The sequence below is a fragment of the Notechis scutatus genome, chromosome 3 (assembly GCF_049901735.1).
Source record: "Notechis scutatus isolate UNSWTSFEM ecotype Mainland chromosome 3, rNotScu1.2, whole genome shotgun sequence".
NCBI classification, from domain to species: domain Eukaryota; kingdom Metazoa; phylum Chordata; class Lepidosauria; order Squamata; family Elapidae; genus Notechis; species Notechis scutatus.
Genome location: NC_142011.1, coordinates 66,532,567 through 66,558,380, shown reverse-complemented (window position 1 = coordinate 66,558,380; position 25,814 = coordinate 66,532,567). Strand labels below are relative to the sequence as shown.

Genomic DNA, 25,814 nt, shown 5'->3' with positions numbered 1-25,814 from the left:
TCATCCCAACCAAACTTTTACTTTACAGAAGAATCCAGTTACTTTATGGATTCTTCCATAAAGCCGCAATAAAGTTTTCAGCTCTGACACCCATTAATAATGCTTAATTTTGCCTCAGAAGGAGTAACTTGTCCTCATGGGACTTTTGGTGATGAAATATTGCTTCTGGGATTGCTTAATAAAATATTTTGTTCTGAGGAAGACTTAGAATAGATGAGTTGTCTGAGTATCTACCTCACATAAATGCTTTGGGGAAATTTTCCAGATTTTTTTTTTCCCCCTCAGTAAGCCCTGACTGAATTTGGCCCATTTTTGTGATCTTGTTTGATATATTTTCAAAAAGTTAATCTTCAAAGGGACAGGTCATGCCCACAGCGATTACATAATTTCTTTCCAACATTTCTGCGGATTGGAAAGACTAAAAAACAGTGTAAGAATTCTCAAAATATCAAAGAATATGCTAATACGAATGCTTAACCCTGCAATGAGACAATGCATTGGGTTTTAAATGATAGACAGAAATAAATCTTGTAACTAGAGCAACGTTAAGAAGCACTATGTAGTATTGCTGCACAATATCTCACGTGTGATTTTGAAAAGGAGTGTCCAGAAGTGCAAACACAATACTGTGGGAAAGAAAACTGAATTCTAACTCCTACTGTGGGAAGGAGCTCCTTCTCCCTTCTTTTTTTTTTTTTTACCCCAAGGCCTGTTTCAGTTAATTTGTCTTCTCAAGACCACAAACCCAACAGTCAGTCTTCAAAATAATTTATTTTAAGGATGTGTGGAGCCTGGTCTATCACACAAAGGAGACATTAGCAATACTCCCAAGAAGAAAGACCCTCTCCCACTGCCAAACAGAGGCTATATCTACTTGACAGAAACAAAAAGACTCAAATTGCAAACAGATTATTGGTTACAAAATAGGCACCAAGCAACTCTGTACTTAGATATGGATAAAGTCATAGTAAGGCAAACATACTGTATGTATTAGAAAAAAATTACAAAGCAGTTTATTTTCTCTACCATGCTATGTACCAAGTGCACAGACCTCTCTATTTTCCTACCATACTTCAATACTTCAATAACTTAAAGTATCTGCAGAGCTGTTTTGGAAACTAAACTGGATACAATGCTTGGCCTAGTAAATATTTATTTTAAAGTATTTTTAAACTGTCCAGAGTCACTTAGGTGTTATAGGAATGTGATAAGTAAATAAATAAAATCAGAAATGTAATCAGGCAGGGGAAAAATCCACACTTTGCTTAACCTTATTAATTACTCCATTGCATACTGTGAATTTACTCAACAATTGTTTCTTCCTAGGATTCCCCTGGCACCTACCAACATCAAATCAACATTGTGGGGGGGGATCTCCCTCATTTTATTTTTTTAATGTGTTGTGATTTCTAGTCTGTCTCTTTTTTTGTCTCTGGATAGCTTTTAAACTGTTCATTTATATAGTTATATTTCAACATTCCCTGTAAGATTTGGTTTTTTATTATGATATCAGCATTTGAAAGTCATTTACATAATCCCTTGAAATATGGGACATAGATCCCTTAATTCAGAATGAATCAATGATATCTTTGAGCTAATACAGACTTTAAACTAAGACTTTATTTTTCAAAATGGAACAAAATAGGGAATTTGATCTCAGCAGATGGCAGCACTGCCTAATCTTGTCTGGGTTTCAGAATTAAGTGGGGTCAAGTCTGGTGAATGTATGGATAGAAGTCAGGTTAGATTAAGAATTTTTTTAAAAAAAATTTATTGGTTTTTAAGACAAACATAGACAAACAAACATAAAAACATCAAGCCATCTTCCATATATATATACATACAGTGTGTCGGTTGGTTTACAAATGGTTTTGTGCTTCCATTTCGTAGTCTTCAATTACAATTACAAATACATTAATATTATTGTAAATCAATCATTTGACTATACTTTTATTCATTCATGTTTTATGAAATAATCCATATTTTACTTAATTTGTTTTATGACAGTTCATATTATCATCTCAAATCTATCCTACAATCATTTTGTAGACATAATAAGAAAAGAATACATCTTTATATATTTATTATTTTCTAAGAATCTACATATTTCATTACCACGTTTTATTGTCTAACTGTTGATAGAATAGATCCCAAATTTTATAAAATTGTTTATCATCTTGTTCTTTGATTTCAAATATCATTCTACTCATTTCAGCACATTCTAATATTTTCTTAATGATTTCCTCCTATGATGGTATTTTCTCATTTTTCCAGCTTTTGGCAAATACAATCCTAGACGCTGTTAATACATTTACAATCAGGAATTTCAAGTCTTTACTATATATTTCAGGTAAAATTCCCAATAAAAATATCTCTGGTTTCAAGTCTATGTGCTTTTTTGTCATTTTTTCCAACCACGTGTGGATTTTAGTCCAATATTTTCTGGCATCCGCACAAGTCCACCACATATGGTAATATGAGCCAGGGATTTGATGACATTTCCAACATTTTTCAGATTTGTTCTTGAACATTCTTGCTATTCTTGTTGGGGGGAAATGCCACCTGTAAAACATCTTATACAAAAAATTTTTATATGCTGTTGACAGTGTCATTTTATAATTTTGAGACCACAGTTTTTGCCATTTCTCTAGATCAATCCCATATCCAAAATTCTTCCCCCAAGCAATCATAGTTTCTTTAACTTGTTCTTCTTCTGGTTTAATTTCTAATAAATGTCCATATAATTTTTTAATCACCTTTTCATCAGTACCTATCAAAATCTTATCTAAATCAGTCAGTTTATCATAGAAACCTTCTGTTTTAGAATCTTTGTCATACCTTGAATGTATTTGCACATATGAAAACCAATTCATCTTTATACCTTGTTCCTCTAATTTTTGCATAGATTTAAGTTCACCCTTTTCATTCAATATTTCAACATATCTAACTGTTTGTTCCTTTTTATATATTATAGGATAAGAAAATGCTTCAATAGTCGATAGCCAGACTGGAATTTTCAAATAACATTGCCTTTTAGTCTTCTCCCAGTTTAACCACAGAGACTCCCGTATATAATGTCTTCTAAAATACCCCTGTGTTTTAGTTCCTTTATACCATAGAAAAGCATGCCACCCCAACAACAGATCATGTCCTTCTAATGTCAACAATCTAGTATTTCTTAATGTTATCCATTCCTTAACCCACATCAAATTTGTAGCTTGGTAATACAGCTCCCAATTAGGCAAACCAATCCTCCTCTTATTCTGTCATCTTGCAAAAGTTTTAACTTTATTCTCGCTTTCTTATATATATTTCAACACAATTTTATTTAAATCTTCAAAATAATCTTTTCCAAGCCTAACTGGAATTGTTTGGAACAAATATAAAATTCTGGGTAGTATGTTCATCTTGATTGTTGATATTCTCCCTATTAATGACAGTTGTAAACTTTCCCATTTTGCTAAATCTAGCGCTATCTGCTGCTTAAGTTTGATATAATTATTCTCTTTTAGTGTACTACATCTTGCTGTCAAATGTATCCCCAAGTACTTGATCTTATTCGTGACCTGAATTTTCAGTACATCCACTAGTTCTTCCTTTTGTCTTGATAGCATATTCTTTGTCAAGATCTTTGTTTTATCTTTATTTATTTTCAAACCAGCCACCTTTCCATATACCTCTATCTTTTCTATCAATTTTAATGCTGTTTCTAGTGGGTCTTCTAAAATGAAAACCAGATCATCTGCAAATGCTTGCAACTTAAATTCTTCCTTTTTAATTTTCATCCCTTTTATATCCTTTTCTTCTCTAATATTTCTGTTTAGCACTTCCAAGGTTAACACAAACAACAAAGGTGATAGTGGGCACCCTTGTCTTGTTCCTTTTCTTATATCAATAGAGTCTATCAGTTCTCTCTCTATCATTACCTTTGCCATTTGGTTATGATATATAGCTTCTATTGCTGGAATAAATTTTTTTACCAAATCCCATTTGTTCCAGCTGTAATAACATGAATTGCCAATTCACATTATCAAATGCCTTCTGTGCATCTAAAAATATCAAAGCCATTTGTTTTTCAGGGTGTGCCTCGTAATATTCCAAAGTGTCCAAGATTACTCTCATGTTGTCTTTAATTTGTCTCTTTGGCAGAAATCCATTTTGATCAGGATGGATAAAATTATTTAAGTATTTTTTAAGTCTTTCTGCCAATATTGAAGCAAAAATTTTATAATCTGCATTTAGTAAGGAAATAGGTTTATAGTTCTTGATTTGTAATGGATCGGCCTCCTCTTTTGGGACAAGTGTAATAGAAGCTTCTGACCATGATTTGGGTATCTTCTTCTTTAACATAACTTCATTCATAACTTCTAGCAATGGAAGGTTCAACGATTCTTGTAGTGTTTTATAAAATTCTGCCGGAAGTCCATCTGGGCCTGGTGCCTTTCCATTATTTTGTTTCTTAAGTGCTTCAGTTAACTCCATCATCGTTATATTGCTTTCTAACATTGTTTCAATCTCTTTAGGTCTCTGGGGTAGATTAGCATTCTGTAAGTACTGTTTAACTCTTTCCTCATCAATATTCTCTTGTGTGTATAGTTCCCATAATAATCTCGAATAATTTCCTTCTTCTCTTTACTACCATAGCAAACTTGGCCTTGGTCATCTATTAATTGCGATATTTTCCTTGATTCTTTCTCCTTTCTCAATTTATATGCTAACCATCTACCTGGTTTGTTTGCGTCTTCAAAATAATTCTGCTTGGCACCTCTGATTTTCTGTGCTAGTTCTTCTTTTTCTATTACTCCCATTTTATGTTTAATTATATCCATTTTTAACTTAATGTCCCTTTTCTGTGGCATTTTCTGTAGCTCTTTTTCAAGTCCTTTATACTCATCCTCTAATGCCTTAGAGGTTAGTCTTTTCATGGTATTTCTTTTCCTTGTATAGTCTGTTATCAAGCCTCTGCCATATGCCTTCATTGTATCCCATACATTCTGCATTGATGTATCTTCTTTTTTGTTTTCTCTAAAGAAGAAAGCCAGTTCTTTCTCCATCCACTGTGTGAAGTCTTTTTCCTTTAATATAGTATTATTTAACGGCCATCTAGATCTTCTTCTTTGTCCTTTCCATTTAATTGTCATTGGATTGTGATCTGCCCAAGTACTTGTTTCAATATTTATTTCTTGAATATTAGCTAACAATTCTGTTGACATCCATATCATATCTATTCTGGACCATGATAAAAGTCTGTTTGAATAGAAGGTGTATTGTTTAGTCTTAGCATTTCTTTCTCTCCATGTATCTTTTAAATTTATTTCATCTATCATTTTAAAAAAGGATTTAGGGAGAGTCTTTCTGTTTTGATTTGTTGTTTTCTGTGCTGTATAGTCCAATTTATTATCTACAATTCCATTAAAGTCTTCCATCATAACTATATTAGCATAGTCCAGTTCAATTATTTTCATATGTAATTTTTTATAAAATTCTTGATTGTCATTCGGGGCATAGACTACAATCAGAAGTGTTTTCATATTATTGTCCATTATTTCCACCATTAGTAATCTTCCATTATCATCGGTACAGATCAATTTCGCTGGGATAATATCTTTAATGTATAAAACCACTCCTCTTTTCTTGCATTATGTCAAAGAAGTAAATATTTTCCCTAATTTTGGCTGTATCAGCAATTGTTCATGTTGCTTTTTAATATGTACTTCTTGTAGGCAGATTATATCAAATTTTAATTTCTCTAATTTATGGAAAGTTTTCCTTCTTTTAACAGCTGAGTTAAGTCCATTTATGTTAATTGTAATCAGTTTTTTCTCTTCCACTGTTATATTTTGTAGTTAGGTTTAGCAGCTCTCGTAGATCTTGGTTCACGTTGTTCTTTGACTTCCACCTTTCCGCCTACTGCACTTTCTTCTTTTTCAGTCACTATTTGGCAGTCCTCTTGGAATTCAATTAGTGACATTTCTTTTTCTGTCTCCTCCTCTTTCCCTCCAAAATATTCTGTGTAAAATAATTCAGCTTTCTCAATTGAGTCAATTCTATATCTCTGTTCTAGCCATGTGAAAATTAAACCTTCTGGAATCAGCCATCTATAATTCACCTCTTTTTTAAGTAGAATTTTAGTCAGAAATCGGTATTCTCTTCTTATCTCTCTCACTCTTCTGGGTACTTGTTTCAGGACCACAATCTCCTTGTCTTTATATTTCAATGTTTTCTCTCTTGCCACTTGCAATATTTGCGTCTTAATGGCTTTCTTTGTAAATCTGATGTGAACTTCTCTTGGTAAGCTATTTCTCATTGCATATCTTGTGAAGACTCGATAAACCTCATCTATTCCATCCATCATCTTCTCTTTAGTTATTTCCAAAGCTTCAGCCAAAATTTCTATCATTGTCTCAGCTAGGTTTTGTCCCTTTTCTTCCTCTATGTTTTGGAATCTAAGATAAAATTCTGATCTGTCCATCTCCCATCTCAACATCTCACTTTTATCTTGTTCAACCACAGTTAATCTGCTATCAATATCTCCAATCTTCTTATCTCTTTATTTATCTTCTTCTTCAATTTTTTGGAATCTCTCATCATACTCCATCATCATTTGTTGAATGTTCTCCACCTTTTCATCAGTTTTTCCTGTTCTTTGTTCAATGTTCTCTGTTCTCTTTTCAATATTCTCTGTTCTTATTTGTATATTTTGAATTCCTTGCATAATCATCTTCAGTGTCACTTTTTCCTGTTCTTTTTCTTGCTGTAACATCATCTGTATTGAGCGTTGACCTCCAGATAGTGAAGAGGAAGAAGTAGAGGTTGAAGAACCAGGGGCTGTTAGTTTCCTACTCATTTTGGACGATTCAAAATCTTCAGGTTCTTCTAAACCTTAATCCACTTGTGAAATAACCAGTTGTAACTCCAAGTAAAAATAGTGGGAAAAAAGAATAATAATAATAATAATAATAATAATAATAATAATAATAATAATAATAATAATAATAATAATAATAATAATATTTCTTCAGGTTCTTGTATACCTTAATCCAATCGATTGGTTAGATAGCAGTAAAAACTCAAAAATGGGAGAAAAGACCATAAACATACACAAAAAAGAAAAAATTGTTAAATCCTGGAAAAGGTGGAAAAGTAGAAAATAAAAAACTAAAGAGAAAAGAAAAGTTCTTCAGGTTCTTCAACACCTTAATCCAATTAAAAAGTCTCAGGTATAAAAGAATGCATAAGAAAAGAAAGAAAGCCACCCCCACCCCCCCAAAAAAATGATATGGAAGATAAATAGGAAAAAAATACAAGAGAGGGAGAGAGAGAAAAGAAAAGAGACTACTCCCTTAAAAAGAAGAAAAAAAGGAAGGAAATCATTAATACTAAAGCTTTTCCTTTAAAATAAAATGCAAACGTAAAAATTAGACTTCAAAAACAAAAACAAAAACAAGTTCCAAAAGGCCAAAAATCCAGATAGCTATTACAAAAAGTAAGCTAGTAAGGAGGGGGTTTGTTAAAGTAAGAAATAGCCTAGCTTTAAAAAAAAGTAGAAAGAGCACACTGCACCTTGTTTGGTTATCCAAGGCTTTTGTTAAAGTTTATAACTCTCTTCTCCAGAGTCTTATCACCTTTTTTTTCTATAAACTTTAACACCAGACTCCAGCTGTTGATAGAAACCCAGAAGAGCACCTGCAACAATAATCTCCCATGCTCTTCCCTCTATCTTATCAAACAGGCAATGTCCTTGAAAAGAAGTCTCAGTTCTTTCTCAGCTTTGTCTGGTCAAGAAAAAAAAAAAGAGATACAATATTTCCAAGCCTCTAGTTGGCAGTATTACAAAGTTTCTTCTGCTTTCACTTTCCCCCTCCTTTTCCAAACAAGATATAATAAAAATTAATTAAAAAGGGGAGAAGATATTTAAAAAGATGACTAGAAGGGAGTCTCTAGCCTAGAATATTATAAAGTCAAAAAGGAGAGAAAGGATAGGTGGAAAAAAAAAACAGTCCAGTTTCAAAATATAAAATCATGTGTAGAAAATCTAGCAATGAGAAAAATAAATAAATAAAAATATTACTTTGACTTCCTATTTAAAATCGCCGCTTAATCACTTCTGTTCAAACTTTTACAGATTCTTTCTTTTCCTTAGGGTGTCCTTTCAAATCTTAAAGTAAAGAAAAAATTCTCACCAAACCGGCACACTTTCTCTTTCCATTCTCTTTCGTTTCGGAGCTGTCCCAACTTCAGCAGCTTTAATGGCTGCCTTTTTGCCGCTGGCAAAAAGAGCTTCTCCTGGATCTATCAGGGACTTTGTGGTGTCCCTGGAATCGACAGGATGCACTCTTTACATTCACCATCTCTTCAGGACGGTTTAGATCCGTTTGGACTGTCCAGGAGCAAAGATATCGGCAGCGATCTCAGACCTCCTAGATCACATGCATATGGCGACGCCAGCAACGCCCCCCTGATTAAGAAATTTTTAAAAGTCAAAAAAAGGTCCATTGTCTTCTGTATTGTCACCAAAATGAACTCCACATAAACATGTCCAGGATGTCAGCAGGAGTTAAGCTCAACTCAAAAATATACTTAATTTATGATTAGGGCAAAAAATAAAAAGAACAATGGGTAAAATTTCCATATTTAAAAAAAAATGTTAAGCCATGCAAGATCACTGTCCTCTTTGCATCTTGTTCAATTCCTATGCATGAACAATGTAGAGAATGGAAGTATTAGACAAGAATAATCAAGAAGACTCTCCAGCTAACAAAAATGATGAAAAAAAAGATGGTCCAAATCTAGTCCAAAAGTCAAAAATACACAACTGTATCAAAAAGAAGCTGGACAAACCTTGTGATGGAAGTTGAAATTGAGAAATTCGAATAGCAGCAAAGCAAGAGTTCTAATGCTGACTGGAATGTGAACTTTATCAGACAAAACATTTGCAGCAATTATCCCAAAGGTACTTTTTCCAAAAGGCAAACCGAACTATTTTTTTCCCCTTCACATTTTGCTTCTCATCCAAGAACCTTCTTCAGTTCTAACTGATTGGTGGGGAATGGAAGGATTTATATTCTTTGCAGTCATCTGGTTGTTAGCATTCTGAGGATCATAGAGACCACTTGGGGGTTTATCTGTATTTCCAGAGTCTCCTGAATCAGAGTGTAACCAAGTGTGGAACTATCTTGGGACTCAGGAAGGAAAAAACCCAAGAAAGTCCAGTTGCTTTTTTTGGAAAACGCATCTTTGGGATAATTACTGCAAGATTTTTGCCAGTAGTAACTGGCAGCTAGACTGACAGCATGAGTATTCTTCTTCCAATAAATTCAATTGTTGTTTCAATTTTTATGCTTTTCATAGGGTGAATTTATGCCTCCACTAAAAATAAATATAAGCTCAGAGATAATCATAATTTATTAATGTAAATTTGCCAAGCTAAATCCAACTTGTTTTTTAATGATTTGTTGCTGAGACAAAAACTAATGCTAAGTGCTTTATTCTCCACAATATTTTCTAGGAGGAGATTGACAACTAGATAGATAGACACATACATAGATATACATTCATACTGATAGGTTTTTTCCCCTTTCAGAAATGTAAGCAGACTTCTCCAGAACTCCACGTGCTAATGGAAGTACAGTATATCGTCATTTCTTAATGCAGGTCATTCCAGAGAGATAACATATTTTCTCTGATCCTCAGAAATAAAAGATGTGTACTGTGTAGCATTCCACTTCCACAGAGAGTGCAAATGCAGGACTGTGCATAACACTAGAATGCATATTTTTATTTCCATAAGATCTTAGTAATGTCTATCAATATTTTATCATTTAACAAAGCTGAAGTATCAAAAGCTCTCCTTGATGTCCCAGAATAAGTGGAGCATAATATTTCAGATCCTCTGCGATTCTTGAATATTTTGTTGGTGCATTTCCATCTTCACATACATTATTCTCTGAAAAGATTTTTGTCAGCACTGCCAATTATGGAAGTGTTATAGTTTATTTTGAACAAAGATACAAGAGCTTTTCCCTGAAAATGCTGATGACCAACAGATGGGTGACTTAATACAGCAGAACTGGGGGAGATCAATATTGCCTATAACTTTAGAGTAAAAAAAAAAAATGCCATCATTGTACATGATGAGTAGGAAGCAAAGAGGAACAATGTTTTTCCCCCCATTATTTTGTGGCAAGGGCAGACAGCTTAAGCTTTCCAGCTCCAATTTTTAATTCCTAGAGCAACTCCTGGTCATGTTATTTATTATGCCTGGCATAACTTTTCACATTTCAAGAGCAAGACTGGGGGTGGGGGGGAATAGGCATGATCATCTACAAAGCTTAATACACCCATTTTGTACCTAGCCCCTCCCCAAACTCAGAATCTTCAAAAAGATTAAAGACAGAGCCAGTGAAGTAAGTTATTGACTAGGATAGTGAGATGCTGGTGCTAGTCTAGGTTGTAAGCATAAATTGAAGGAGAGAAATTTTGATACACTACCTACCGATCTTAGAAATATAGAATCATAAGGCTGGAAAGGACTTTGGGGTTTTCTAATCCAACCTCCTGCTCAAGACAGGAGATCTTATACCTTCTTAAATAAGCTTATATAACTTTTTATATAATTCCTTCATGTATTATCCCACATTTTCTTTGCCACCCCCTACTTCCAGGAATGACCTCAAGAGCTAGGAACACAACTTTGAAATATATATCATAGTCCCATTGCTTCTTCAGCTTTCACTCCCAATATGCTTATAGCAACATAATTTCTTCTGGAATGATGGTCTTTGATACCTCTTCTTCATAATTCCAAACAAAATTATTTCCTTCTACCTGTCAGTATCCATGTGGCTAAAGTTTTCAAATCTTACATTTTAAGGGGATGCTATATTAAAAGAAGAAGTATCCAATGCTGGGAACGATTGAGGCCAAAAGAAGAAGGGGACATCAGAGAATGAGGTGGCTGGATGGAGTCACTGAGGCAGTCGGCGGGAGCTTAAATGGACTCCAGGGGATGGTAGAGGACAGGAAGGCCTGGAGGAATGTTGTCCATGAGGTCACGATGGGTTGGACATGACTTCGCAATTAACAACAAGCAACAACATACTAAAAGAAAATGTTTCATTTTGCAAAGCTTCATTTTGTAAGCCATTTAGAAACTTTTGGTCAAGGAATGGGATAGAAATGAAATTAACAAAGGTCATATTAATCGAGATTATGGAACTTTCTACGTAACTTTCATATTGGAAACTGGGTCAGATGCCTGACCAAACTAAAGAGATTTCAACTGTTCTTTGGTGTCTGTATTCAGTCCTTCCTTATTCTTACTTTTTGTGAGTTCCTTCCTCTACCCATCCTCTCATTTTTGGTTTTAGTCAGAGCAGAATTTACTATTTCATCCAGATCAATTAAATATTTTTGCACCTGTGCTGCAAACTAGTGCCAAGTTTTCAAAACAATAACTCAGGAAAATAAAATAGAAATATCTTTATTGTTTTCTCTCCAAAATACTCTCTATTCATTCAGTACACACATCTGTGCCCTAGGTGTCAAATTAGACCATGAATAACAAATAAGGTATTTTATCATACTTTGATTAATCATTTATATAGCACTTCAAATGTGTAAACTATTTTCTAATATTTATTTCATTCCCGGCTGTTAAATGTCACCTTGCCTCTCTGTCAATATTCTATTGTCAATGTAGCAGCTAGTTTGACCTTAAAAATGTTGAAAATGTTAGCAATTTTAATATTATAAAATAAACTTGACTAATGCAGTACTCACAGTTATTAAATTTTCTGTCCAATGCGAGTTAGAGATATAGTGGAAGAGATACCTTTAATCATGATGAAAATCTAGCTAGTATAAACATGATGCAAAAAAATAGTACTGTTTTATTAATCCCAAAGTACTGAACATAATCCAGTCTGATTTCAGTAATTTAAAATATTACTGACTTGAACATAAAGTTAAAAAAAACATTTTGTTTGTTGCATTTCCTTTAGGAGTTCAAGATGCTGTATAAAGCACTCTCCCTATGCTGTCATTATATTCACCTTGTTGTGTAGATTAGAGTGAAAAAAAACCAGACTGGAGTACCAAATATACCACATAAATTACCCAGCTGAATGGAAATTTAAATTTAGATCTCCCAGTCACAGTGGAGCATTCTAACTTTTACACTGTATTGATGCTTTCCCATGATTTATACTGAAAACTGTTGGAACTGAAGGGTGTGTTTCTTCTTTTTTTCCCCTGTCTCTTCCTCTTTTCCTCTATGCAGACCCTGAACATCTTTGTAGTAGGTCAGATTCTTTCAAACGGTACAGATTGCAATGATATGCAGAAAGGGAAGCTCTGATACAAAAGAAAAGTTGCTGTACTCTAAGTGTTGGTCACCTTAGCTATAAACAAAAGGCATCAATGATCATTTGTTGAACAACTCGATGACTAGTGCCTTCATTAATTTTCTTTGTGGTATGTTTAGAAACTGTTTTCTACACTGTTTTGTTATTATTATTTATTTACATTTTTCAGTATTATAACCCTTGTTTTGAAATGCTGGTGGTCGAATATAGAAACCAATGGCTAGCTAATTCAAGCTATGTAATTATATTTGTGATGTTAACATATGTGATGTTATGGCTTAATTTCTTTTGCTGTTGTTTACCAAGGAAATAATCAAAAACTCAATATGTAGTATATTTTAATATGTCTACAACTCAGTTGAACAGAATATTTAATGTTGCAATACTTATTTTAATTACTCCTGCTTAAGACTTCTAACCTACGAAATCTTGTTTTGTAAACCCCCAATAGCTAACAAAATAGCATATAGTACAAATACACACACACACACACACACAGTATATGCAGTATATATATTTGTTTTCTGAGGTTTTCGCGGGTATTTGTATGTGGATCTTTGGTTATTCAGGTTTTCTCCTGCGTAAAATTGGAAGTATCCTGGCTACTCAGGAAGCACAAAGCCGAAGACACAAGCCTGAAGATGTTGAATGAGATTCCATCGAAACGTCGCCAGGATACTTCCAATTGTATGCAGGAGAAAACCTGAAAAACCAAAGATCCATATACAGTCTGTGTGTGTGTGTGTGTGTGTGTGTGTGTGTGTGTGTGTGTATGTGTGTGTGTGTGTGTGTGTATAGTATTCAGCTTTGTTCAGGTATTTTCCCACGTCATTGTAGTTGTGCTTTTAAAGTTGTAGTATGTATGTCCTCTAATAAAGCAGGCTCAAACCTCAGAGCCACAACATATTATATATATTTTCTTAATTTTTCGCGGGTACTTATATAAAAGCACAATGACGTGGGAAAATACCCAAACAAAGCTGAATAACTAACATGCATACATACATACATACATACATACATACATACATACATACATACATACTTTGATTAATCAAAGTATCAAAGTTTGATTAATCGTGCCAGTGCAAGCACGAAGCTGAAAGCACCAGCCTGAGGATGGCGAGTGGGACCTCGCCGAAACGTCGACAAGATACTCTTAATCTTACATGGGAAAAGACCCGAACACACCTAGACCTACATACCTGTATCCGTGAAAATCTACGAATATATATATATATATATATATATATATATATATATATATATATATATATATATATATATATATATATATATATTTGTTTTCTTAAGTTTTCGCGGGTACTTACATGTATGGTGTTCGGCTTGGTTCGGGTATTTTCCCACGTCATTGTAGTTCTTTTAAAGTTGTAGCAACGTTTCAGCAGAATCTCATCTGCCATCATCAGGCTTCTGTATTGTGTCCGTCTGTGGGTCAGACTTTTACAGTGGTTTCAGATTTAAATTTGGGGCAGCCTATTGCTGTGCCAGAATGGTTTTTCTTCATCCTGATTGGTTGGGAGTCTTGGTCTGTGTTTATTGGTCTCGGAGTTTGCTGTGTTCTGCTTGATGGGTGTTTCTGATATCTTCTGTCTGTTTTTTTGGCTCTTTTTGTATCTTGATTGGCTGGCAGCATTGTGTTACTTTAATGGAGGCCTTTAGTGCAGCTTGGCTTCGGGTAAATGGACGGCTATCATTAGTTAGGAAGCTGGGTTTCATCTGGGTGCCTGGTTGGGGTGTGTTTGAGCTGGAGGTATCAGGGGGGATCTGTTTGTGCCCAGGTGTTTGCCTGGCTTGTGGTGTGGAGATTTTTTTGTTTGTGAGTGCAGGCTTCCAAATGATTGACAGCCTGGTGGAATCATCTCTTCTGTTCATGCTTTCTGGTCTTTTTTCAATCTCTATGGCTTCTCTGATGACTCTGTGGCTAGGGTTTTCCATAGTGGCCAGGGTTTTGGCCTCCATTAAAGTAACACAATGCTGCCAGCCAATCAAGATACAAAAAGAGCCAAAAAACAGACAGAAGATATCAGAAACACCCATCAAGCAGAACACAGCAAACTCCGAGACCAATAAACACAGACCAAGACTCCCAACCAATCAGGATGAAGAAAAAACCATTCTGGCACAGCAATAGGCTGCCCCAAATTTAAATCTGAAACCACTGTAAAAGTCTGACCCACAGACGGACACAATACAGAAGCCTGATGATGGCAGATGAGATTCTGCTGAAACGTTGCTACAACTTTAAAAGAACTACAATGACGTGGGAAAATACCCGAACCAAGCCGAACACCATACATACATATATATATATATATATATTCTGAGGTTTTCGCGGGTATCTGCATGTGGATCTTTGGTTATTCGGGTTTTCTCCCACGTAAAATTGGAAGTATCTAGGCGACATTTCGATGAAGTCTCATTCATCATCTTCAGGCTTGTGTCTTCAGCTTTGTGCTTCTCGGAGTAATGTGAGCTTGCAGCTGCTTCTTCCTTTTAACTGCTAGTGGGGGTGTGACTTGATTGGGTGGGGGCTTGGCTGTGTTCTGATTGGGTGGGGGTGTGTTCTCATTGGTTGGGGGTTTGGCTGTGTTCTGATTGGTTGGGGGTTGGCTGTGTTCTGATTGGCTGGGGGGTGTTCTGTTCAGGTGGGGACTTGGTTGTGCTCAGGTTAGTCTTAGTTGCTGGGGGATTTGAGCTGGTGAGCTGTGATCCTGTTGTTTGGCTTCGCATTCGTGGTTGTGCCACATCTTCGTGTCAGTTCGCTTCATGTATGGGTTGGAGGGGTTTGAAGCGGGTAGTGATGCAGCTGCGGTACGGCTTCTGGTCCGTGGTTATGTCTCATCTTCTGTGTGATTGTGAGTCTGCTTTCTACGTGGAAGTGTGGTGGTAGCATCTTGTGTGGCCCTCGTGGGTGTGGGTCTGGTGTCATTCTTCATGTTAGGTACGCGTTTGTTAATGAGGGTGGGTTTCCAAATGGCTCATTTATTCATGCTGTGTGGGCATTTTTCTATCTCTATGGCTTCTCTGATTATTCCGTTGTTGAAGTGTTTGGTTTTGGCGATAGTTCTGGTATTTTTAAAGTCAATCTCATGTCCTGTGGCTTTGAGGTGTTGGAACAGGGAAGAGGTCGGTTCTTCTTTTTTGATTGAGTTCTTGTGTTCTTCAATGCGTGCACTTATTCTTCTGTTAGTTTGTCTGATGTATGTAGTGGGGCAGGCGGTACAAGGGATTTCATATACTCCTTGGTTTTCTAACTCGATTTTGTCTTTAGGGTTTCTTAGGATGGTGGATATTTTTCTGTTTGTGCAGAATGCTGTTTTAATGTTGTGTTTTTGGAGGATCTTGCTGATTTTGTCTGTAGTGCCTTGGGCATATACGAAGTCCCCTGTGCATCATGTCCGGCCACATACATTGGACAGACCAATAGAAGAATAAGTACCCGCCTGGATGAACACAAAAATGCAGTAAAAAAGCTGGAACACACTTCCTCACTAGTCCAACACATGAAAGCCACAGGTCATAGCATCAACTTCAATGGCACCAAAACCCTAGCCACTATAGAAAACCCCAGCCACATAATTATCAGAGAAGCCATAGAGATTGAAAAAAGACCTGAAAGCATGAATAGAAGAGATGATTCCACCAGACTGTCAATTATTTGGAAGCCTTCACTCACAAACAAAAAAATCTCCACACCAGTAGCCAGGCAAACACCTGGGCACAAACAGATCCCCCCTGATACCTCCAGCTCAAACACACCCCAACCAGGCACCCAGATGAAACCTAGCTTCCTAACAAATGGTAGCCGTCCATTTACTCGAAGCCAAGCTGCACTAAAAGCCTCCAATACAGGAACACAATGTTGCCAGCCAATCAAGACACAAAAAGAGCCACAAAACAGACAGAAGATATTAGAAACACCAATCAAGCAGAACACAGCAAACTCCAAGACCAATAAACCCAGACCAAGACTCCCAACCAATCAGGATGAAGAAAAAAACATTCTGGCACAGCAGTAGGCTAGCCCCAAATTTGAAACTGAAACAACTGTAAAAGTCTGACTCACAGACGAACTCAGTACAGAAGCCTGATGATGGCAGAGGAGATTCTGCCAAAACGTTGCTACAACTTTAAAAGCACAACTACAATGACGTGGGAAAATACCCGAACAAAGATGAATACCATATCTATATCTATATCTATCTATATCTATATCTATATCTATATCTATATCTATATCTATATCTATATCTATATCTATATCTATATCTATATATCTATATCTATATCTATATCTATCTATCTATTTATCTATCTATCTATCTATCTATCTATCTATCTATACACACACACACACACAGCTCAACAAAGGAGCAATAAATAATTCATAAATCCAGTAGATCTATCAAGATGCAGAACACAATTGGAAGAAGTTCCATTTCAATTCAGTAAAGTCAGTCTAGAATTGTGCTAATGAGGCCATAGGATGGAAAGTTGTAAACTGATTAATGTGGATTGATAAACCACTTTCCCCATGAAATCAAAATTATTCAAAATTCATAATGAGCCTTGATGAACCTATCATAAAAACATGTACATAGTCCTTGACTTACAACAGTTCATTCAGTAACCCTTCAAAGTTACAGCGGCAGTGAAAAACATGACTTATGACCATTTTTCACACTTACAACCTCTGCAGCATCCCCATGATCATGTGATCAAAATTCAGATGATTGGCAACTGGTTCATATTTATGACTGTTGCTGTGTCCCAACACCATGGGCTTATCTTTTTCAGCCTTCTCACAAGCCAATGGAGAAGCTAGATTCATTTAACAACCGGGTTACTAATTTATCAACTGCAGTTATTCACTTAACAACTGTGGCAAAAAAGGTCATAAAATGGGGCAAAACTCACTTATCAAATGTTTTGCTTAACAGAAATTTTGGGTTCAATTGTGGTCATAAGTCGAGGACTACATGTAACACTGTTTCCCAAAGTTACTTCATTTTTTAGTATGAACATAAGCAGCTTAATGGAACAAACAAAGACAAAGTTATGGTTCAGTCCCCAAGTTCTATTTATACCTTAGGTAGCAAGCCGTCTGGGTGATCTTGGGTCAGTCACTCTAAATCTAGCCAAGAAAATTTCATAAACATGTCCAAGCAGTTACCAGGAGACAGCACTGACTCAAAGGCACTAAATAAATAAATAAATTGTAAACATAAAATACAAATTGTACAAATTATATTTGTATTGTATGAATTGTAACATAAAATACATTTCTTTCAGTCATATTGTCTACCCTTATTATTCACTTATGAATGGAAAAGTTATTTGTTACTTTAAGGGATCATATAAGTAAAAGCAGCTTCTAAAATATGACTTCAAATATAAAGAGTGTCATGGTGTGTGATAATGGCTTGGATAATAAATAAACAATGGGTCTCCAGCATGCCAAAACCTGATAATGTGCAATAGGATATGCTATTTTAATGTTATATTATAGGCTCCTAAGAAGTTAATGGTGCACTTGCAACTGCCAAAGACATATTAAATGGCCTCAAAGAAACTTTGAGAATTCTGAGAATCTCATTTAAAAAGAATAAGATATTTCTAATGCTTCTGTTTGCAGAGAAGGATGAAAAAGGATGAAAAAATAAAAGACTGAACAATTAAAACGTATTATCTTTTTAAAAAATATATATATCATAATCATTTGTTCCTGGTGCATATCTGAGGTTCATACAAAAAAAGGAGATTAATATTTATGTAAGATCATTCCATCTGGACAGAAATGATTTTTTTTTTTTTACTAATCTCTGAGAAGTAATAGAGATTTCAATAATGACCCTTGGGATAAAGACGGGATGCAACTGGGGTTTTTTTTCCTAAGAGTTTTTCCTTCATAGTTGCAAGGTCCATTTCTTTTTGCATTACACTTGCAGAGTTCTTACAGCAAAGCTATCAATAAACACAGCAACATGAGATTTGATCAACTGGCTTGTTGCAGAAACTGGTGCTGGTTTAAGTTAAGATGTGACTGTCCGAAGATCTCACAATAAGCTTCTGGGTCCATGTTGGGATTAGAACTTGGTCTCCTAGTCCAGCAAATGAACCACTACATCACTCTGGATCTGTGGCAACATTATTGTGGAACCTTTTATTACAGACTTCAATGGCAGTCCATCAGTAATATAAGCACTACAGAACAATCTTCGCCAAACTGATGCTAGATTGCAAAGCTCAGAATTCTCAACAAAGTCCAACAATCTAGAAAACTTACTTGAAAAGACACCCACAGTTTGTCTTATCATGACCTATAATCCATCCTTTTTCAGGCAAATTCTATTATATTATCAGTGTATGGGTAGATCAGGAAGAGATGGAACATTTAGTTGCTTCGTAGTTTTAGTCAGCAAAGGCAAACCAGTATCCCATTGGCTCTGATGTTCAGCTTGGGTGCCTATGGATAGCTAACATTCACAGGTTTACTTTTCTTATGTAAGTGTTATCCTAGCATGAAATATCCATATTTAAGCCAATAACCTGAAAAATGCCTTGTAGTCCAGCCTGATTTGCTTCTCTCTCCTCTTATGCCACTTAATCATTCTTAATGTTATTTATGTGTCCTATCTGCCTTGAGAGACAATACATTAATTAACAGTGTATCTTATTAACTCATGCTGTTTCCCCATCCTAATATTCTCCAAATGAACCTGATGCTGTGGATCAAGTTGCTGGATGGCTGCTTTTTATTTCAGTAAAAAGACACACATGACAAGTGGTGCAAGCCAGGTGATTATGCCTTCGGGATTGTTAGGGGACACAAGGTCAAAAGGCTGAGTGATTTTAACTACCTGAGAAGAGCACTATAATCTTCTCAAAATAGGTTGTCTGGAGTGTGTTATGGCTGTTATGTGGAGCTATAATAGTGCATGAATGTTGGGTGTGTGTATGTGTGTGAGGTAAGACACCATTTTAGGTACTTGCTTAGTCTTAATGGAATCTCAACAACAATAAAAATGTTTACAACCTGAAGCAGCATGTTGAAAAGGAGAACATTAAGCATCTTAATGTAATTGTATTCATTTATATCCCACCTTTATTTCCTTTTGTATAAATAACTCAAGCTTGCAAACACATACACCCCATTCCTCCCATTTTCCTCACAACAACAAATATGTGTGATGAGTTGGCCTGACAGAGAGTGATTTGCCCAAAGTCACCCAGCTATTAAAAGTACAGACTTATTTACTAGTCAATGCACTGATGTTGTAAAACAAGCTAATAAAACAGTAACATGCATTGGAAGTTATATAAGTTTCTAGAAATTTACAGTTCATGATGTTCCCTTCCTCTTGAGGTAAAATAATTCTGGCACATGCTGTAAGAATTAGGTAACCTCTTGCAACAGACTCTATGACATATAATATTCTGTTATTTGAAATTGGAATAGAAAAACCCTGGTGTGGTAGAAATATTTAAAAAGAGCATCAAATCATTGCTAATCAGCAATTTCAAGATTCTCTGAAGAAAAAAAAAACATGTATAGAAATAAATGAACTTCATTAAGGATGAAGTTCCATAGACTTGGTACTGCAATTTGTGTTAAGGAGATACATGTAGAATGTCAACACAAACCAATAAAATACCTAATGTTACCAAAATAGCATACTTGAAAAGGTAAATTCATTTGGAAGCAAGTGGTCCTTAAGAATTTGACTACAATTTCAGTACTTTGGATTAAGTTCAGAACTAATTTAACATTACAGAAACTATTTTAAAAACTCAAGAACATAATTAAAATGTTTATTTTTTTATTTTTGATCCCTTTCATGGCTAGCAAGGCACAAAAAGTTTAAATTGTTGCCATTGTTTTCATATATTTGATCTTTTTAATTTCTGAAATATCAGCTACATGTTAGCTTCTAAAGGACTTATTACAGTATATTATTCTGAAAAAGTCACTAAACTCATGTAATATGCAATACTCTGTGTGCAAAAGGAAGAGTGGAAACAACCTGTAGTTTAAGGCTACTTGTTCTGAATCTGCTAAGAATACTTTTCAATATACTAAGAGGGCCATGGAATCCTATCAAAGCTTAACCTTCATAATAAACAGGAATGACTTGTTTGCATGGAAGCATGCAGCAGTTTAGAATTCCAACTCAAAAATATGAACATGCTGTTGTATACCTTCATTGTCTTCTTGCTTTGAATTTTCCCTCACTATTTCTTTGTGACAGATGTATGGGGTAATGTGTTTGGATGGAATGTCAGGGAGTTTAATAGCACAGTTTACTTTAGCATTTACACCAAGAATTAAATTAGCTATTATATAACTTAACATGGGTTGTAAAGAGATTCTTTTAACATTATGTTTTAAATCAATTTCTTTAAAGTGTTCGCTTAGCTCTTACAGCAAGAAGATTTCTATTAAGTTGTATTTTATAAAGCATCTCTAGCTGATAAATCCTTGCAATAAGCAGAGATTCCTAAACCGCCATTCTGGAGGATCTCCTTGAGCTAAGACATCAGGTCTTTTCAGACCAATCCTTCTACTCACATCTTCCAAACACCTCTCCTACAGTCTTCCATAATTCAGTTGTGGGACTGAAATTGGGAGGAAGTTTCTCTGCTACCATTATTTGAGTGACAATCCTGATGCTAAATCTTCCCATGCAATGACCTGTCTGTTTTTCTTGACTTTTGCACCCAACCTATACTCCAGTGAAGGATAACTATATAGGGCTATATGAAAATGTTTGCTTCTGAAAGTTTTCCTGTTTGAATGAAATTTCGATGAAAAGTACTGTGAATTGAGAAGCTGCTGGACTTGGGAGAACTATTTCCCCCCTAAAATTGAAATATGTCATTGGAGTTTTGTCAGACATGTCCAGGACTTCTTTCTCCATCCTAAAGCCATTGCAATTAGTCAGGCAACACAGCCTGTTGAATTTATCCACATCCTTTCATGTCACCAGCCTATCAAATGCCTTCGTATTAGAGGCCATAGCCGGCTATATTGTTTTTCTTACTAGAGAAGATACACAGATGTCGCTAACAAATTTAGATAAATGAATCTTTACAACCCAGAAATTTAGCATTGAACTGAACAAGCTTCTGGGATAAGAAATGAAATGCCTTCAAGGGAAAACAAAGTCTAGTTGCCTTTTGAAATAGCATGTTTGGGATTAGCATTGTAAAGTTTTTCCATTTCTGCATTTGATCTTGCTTGATATCTGCATTTAATATTCAGAAAATATAAAATGCCAGCTAAATTTAGTTTAGTTTCTATTGTTTCAAGAATCTTATATTTACTTTCTTATAAACCCTTTCACTTCAAATTCACTGAGGCATTAAACTTTCTCATTAACCTAACTGACTCCTTAAACTGGAGTGGAATCTTCCAATATCTACTGCAAAGAAGTGTGTGTCTGTAGATATAATTAGATAATCACTAGCCCTACAGAGAAATATTTAATATGACCTGGGAGCTATGGATCTAATGGAAAGTAAGCAACAGTGAGTCTTATGACAAAGTTGGACAAATATAAATTAAGCTACATAGGTGACCATATTGCAAGCAACTCTCACAATCTGTAATATGCTTATTTGGACATAGTCTTTTATATAAATAATATCCTTCCATTTAAAAAAGGTGTTAGATCTGGAAGAGTGGGCGCAAAGAACGGAGACGAGGCATCGAGATAGTGACTCAACTCTTTAATGGTGACTTCAGAACAGAGCAAAATACTTGGGCAGCAGCAGCTCTTTTATAGAGCTGGCTGCTGTCACAACAACCAATGAATTTGAGTTAACCGCTCTACAAGCGTCCAATCAGAGACGGCCCGCTGTCAGCCAATCAGGTCAGCCAGAGGCGGCCAATCACGATTCGCTTATCTGCGGGCCAATCAGAAGTGCAGGCTTACGAGCCTGCTGCTGAAGTAAAGCTAGTAGGGTTATTGATGAACGAGTTTGCTTAGTTCGTAACAAAAGGTATTTGATAATAGACTTTCAAAAGATAAATGAAGTGATTGTACATTCTGTATATTAGCCCATTGCCCCCAACTTGCTTAGTTTTCTTTTATTTGTAAGAATTTAAACTTTGAGTTTACTATTTTCATAATTCAAGGTTTTTAGAAAAATTGATGAAGTGGTACTTGCAAATTATACCAACTGCAAACTTAGAGAAGATTGTAGAAAATGTGTGCAGCTTTTTAAAGCTTGGTTTTCATCCAAGGGGATGCTTATGAAAAATAGTTCATAGATATTTTTATGGGGGGATATTCTTAATATAGTATGATAAAGGCCTGCACAACATGGCTTGGATTTACCTTTGAAGATTATCTTTGTATCATACACATCCATACCTGATGTCCAAATGTATTGTAGTCACAATATAAGCTTTTTCCTTTCACAATTGCATTGCAGTGTTGCATACAATGTGTAAGAGATGGATCTTGTGCTACAACACCATGATGCTCATTTCATTAATTAACTCCCCCCTCCTTAGGTCAGGGTAGCTCCTTAGAAGCATGGGGATAGTGTGTTGTTTCCCAAAGCAACTTTCTGGATGGGAGGGACTGTTTCTCAACTCTTTGTTAAGATGAAACAGTCCTGGAAGAGCTGCACAATCCCATATTGTCCTCACAACTGCATTAAAATAAAGAAGTCTTTGAGTTGAGTTTGTTGCCTAGTGAACTCAAGACTACAACTTTGCACATTTCTTAGCATCTGCAAGTTATTTGCTATTGCCTTCTGCTATTAACTTCTGGACTTTTTTTTTTTACTTCCTGATCTGGCTGACAACCCATAATCTCCCAATGATGTATTGTCTAAGTATGAACTAGGGTTGCTTGAGTTCTGGTTGAGCCACATCAGTGGTGGGATTCAGTCAGTTTGCACTGCTTTGGGAGAATCTGTTGTTAACTTTCTGAGCTTGGAAGAAATTATTAGGGCAGAGAACCGGTTGTTAAATTATTTGAATCCCACCACTGAGCCACATATAATTGGAGTTCCACCAAGCAAGCAAGTGTTGTGGCCCACCAGATTGTTGGGGGCAATATGCTGACTCTATAAACTTAGCCCTTAGACAGGGCTGTAAAAGCACTGTTAAGTGGTATATAAATCTAAGTGATAGTGCTATTGCTACTGTAATATTCAATAGGATGCATGGTGCATCAATCCGAGAACTTTCAGATTGATTTATTTGTTGATTATTATATATAACTAGATATTTGTCTGTAATAATCTACCCCTAACCTGGTCCTTCAGTGGTGTACCCATTTCTGCTGTACCTGAATGTAACCCACAGGGCTGTAGGCATATGTTTTGAAATAAATTACAATAGAAAATAAGAAAAATATATCACAGGCAAAAAAAAATTCACAAAACTATATCAGTCATGTGATAACTATACCTATTACAAGTTGCTTTCATGTAATATCATGTGATACAGAATCTGCCAAGGCAAGCTTATAGATAGATGAAATAATCATAGAATTATGTGAATTGCCCATAACTTTTTTTTTCTTCTACTTTGCTCTATCAATTTGTTTCATGTTCCAATACAAACAGACACCCACTGAAACCCATTTCTGGAGATGTTTTATGTAAAGTTTTCTGACTTTCATTTTTTTTCCCCTTTTAAACAGTGACCAACACTTGGTACTTGCCAGACTTCATGAATAGAAAAAGATTGACTTTTCCTGAAGTATTAAGGTAATTTTATGATTTTTTTTAAGTATAAATTGAAATTGCCAAATGTGGTTCTAACAACCAAATGGTTGTATTCCATGTTAAATCACACTGGCAGAAATATATATTTATTAAATATTTTAATGTTAAGAAATTATTTCTTAATATGTTGAACTATAAGCATGGCTTAATTTAACCGTTGTTCTTCAAGTGATCATCCTCTCCTGTCCTTTATCTCTTTTTTGCCTTTGGATGGAAATCTCTCTCTCTCTCTCTCTCTCTCTCTCTCTCTCTCTCTCTCTCCCTCTCCCTCTCCCTCTCCCTCTCCCTCTCCCTTTCCCTTTCCCTTTCCCTTTCCCTCTCCCTCCCTCCATCCCTCCCTCCACATCTATCATCTATCTATCATTTATCCATCTGTCTAAACTTCAAAGGCTTTCTATGCTGCCATTTTTCATTTTCCTGCAACTTAGTTGTATGACACAATGATTAGAAAGCTATTATTAAAGGTTAGCACTTTGTTATCATTAGTATTGATAAATTTATAGACCTTGTGGTAGTTTTCTAAATTTGCTTGTGGTGAGATGTGTGGTTATCAGTATATTCTTGTAGGGAAAATGGGCTTTTTATGTGTTTCATGGCTTAGGTTTTAGGATGACTTTAAAGATTTGGAAGCTGACACTGAGGTTGTATCTCTTTAGTAGCTAGGCATATTTTATGATATTCTGCTGAATCAGCTTCCTTGCTGGGAGAGTGGTAACAACTTTTTTTTTGCGGTTATGAAAATATCTTTATAGTTGATGGAAGACAAATTTATTCATCTTGCATTTTATTTCAAAGAAAGCTAAATCATATTTCCAAAATCAGAAAGCAAACCGGATTAAAATTATTTTTTCAATTTGAATCATTTTTAAAATGTTGTGATGCATTTTTTAATTTATTATATAAAAGGTGTGCATATGTGTATCCGTGCATGTATACATATGCACATAGAAATGTATTAATATTACAGAATTTTTAAAAACTGGAAATGGACTCAGAAATCAAAAGTTTTATGTTGGAAAAACAATATACTGAGTGAAACCAAACTCCATATACATACATTGTTTTTTTGTAAAAAAGTGTGTTCCATATCTACAATGCATATTAAAATTTGATTTTAATATTTTATGAATCTCTTTGCTGCCCTCTAGTTTTCATCTCCCTTGGGCACACAGTCACCTGGGAGACTTTATGCCAGTCATTCTCTCTCAACCCTACAAACCAGGCAATGGCAAAGCACTTCTGAAAAACTTTGCTGGGACTTGTTCAGGCAGTTGCCAGGAGTCAACAGTGATTTGAAGGCACTGTCACACAAACACACACACATACACACACAAGCATGTGATAGTCATAATAAAACATGTTATGAGAAATGTTAAAAGAGGAACTTAAAAGTGTTATGCTCTTCAACTATTTTTTTCAGTTGAAACTTGGATAAAGAAGGTTTGAACGCCTAAAAAATAAGGATCTCTTCATCTCTTCTTCTCCGATAAAGAAATGTTGTCAAATGCCTATTAACGTTTTCTATTTCTTCATAGAATAAGAACTTGTAGGAATTGTATGTAGTACATCTACAACTTTTTCAGGACCAGGAACTAAACTGACCAATGCTTTGGAAAGCTGAGAAAAATGATGTATTACTAGGCTGGATTTGGGATTTTCTAATTCTCTCTGCCTCGTCCC

General features: G+C 35.3%; 1 protein-coding gene across 8 annotated transcripts in view; it reads left to right on the top strand.

Annotated features, from left to right (window-relative positions):
* DAB1 (DAB adaptor protein 1) overlaps positions 1-25,814 on the top strand; it is a 754,595-nt gene that overhangs the window by 361,084 nt on the left and 367,697 nt on the right. For all 8 annotated transcript variants that reach the window (XR_015748591.1, XM_087960346.1, XM_087960344.1 and 5 more), the window contains exon 3: positions 24,050-24,116. The gene's annotated coding sequence lies outside the window, so the exon portion shown is untranslated. The remainder of the gene's footprint in view (positions 1-24,049; positions 24,117-25,814) is intronic.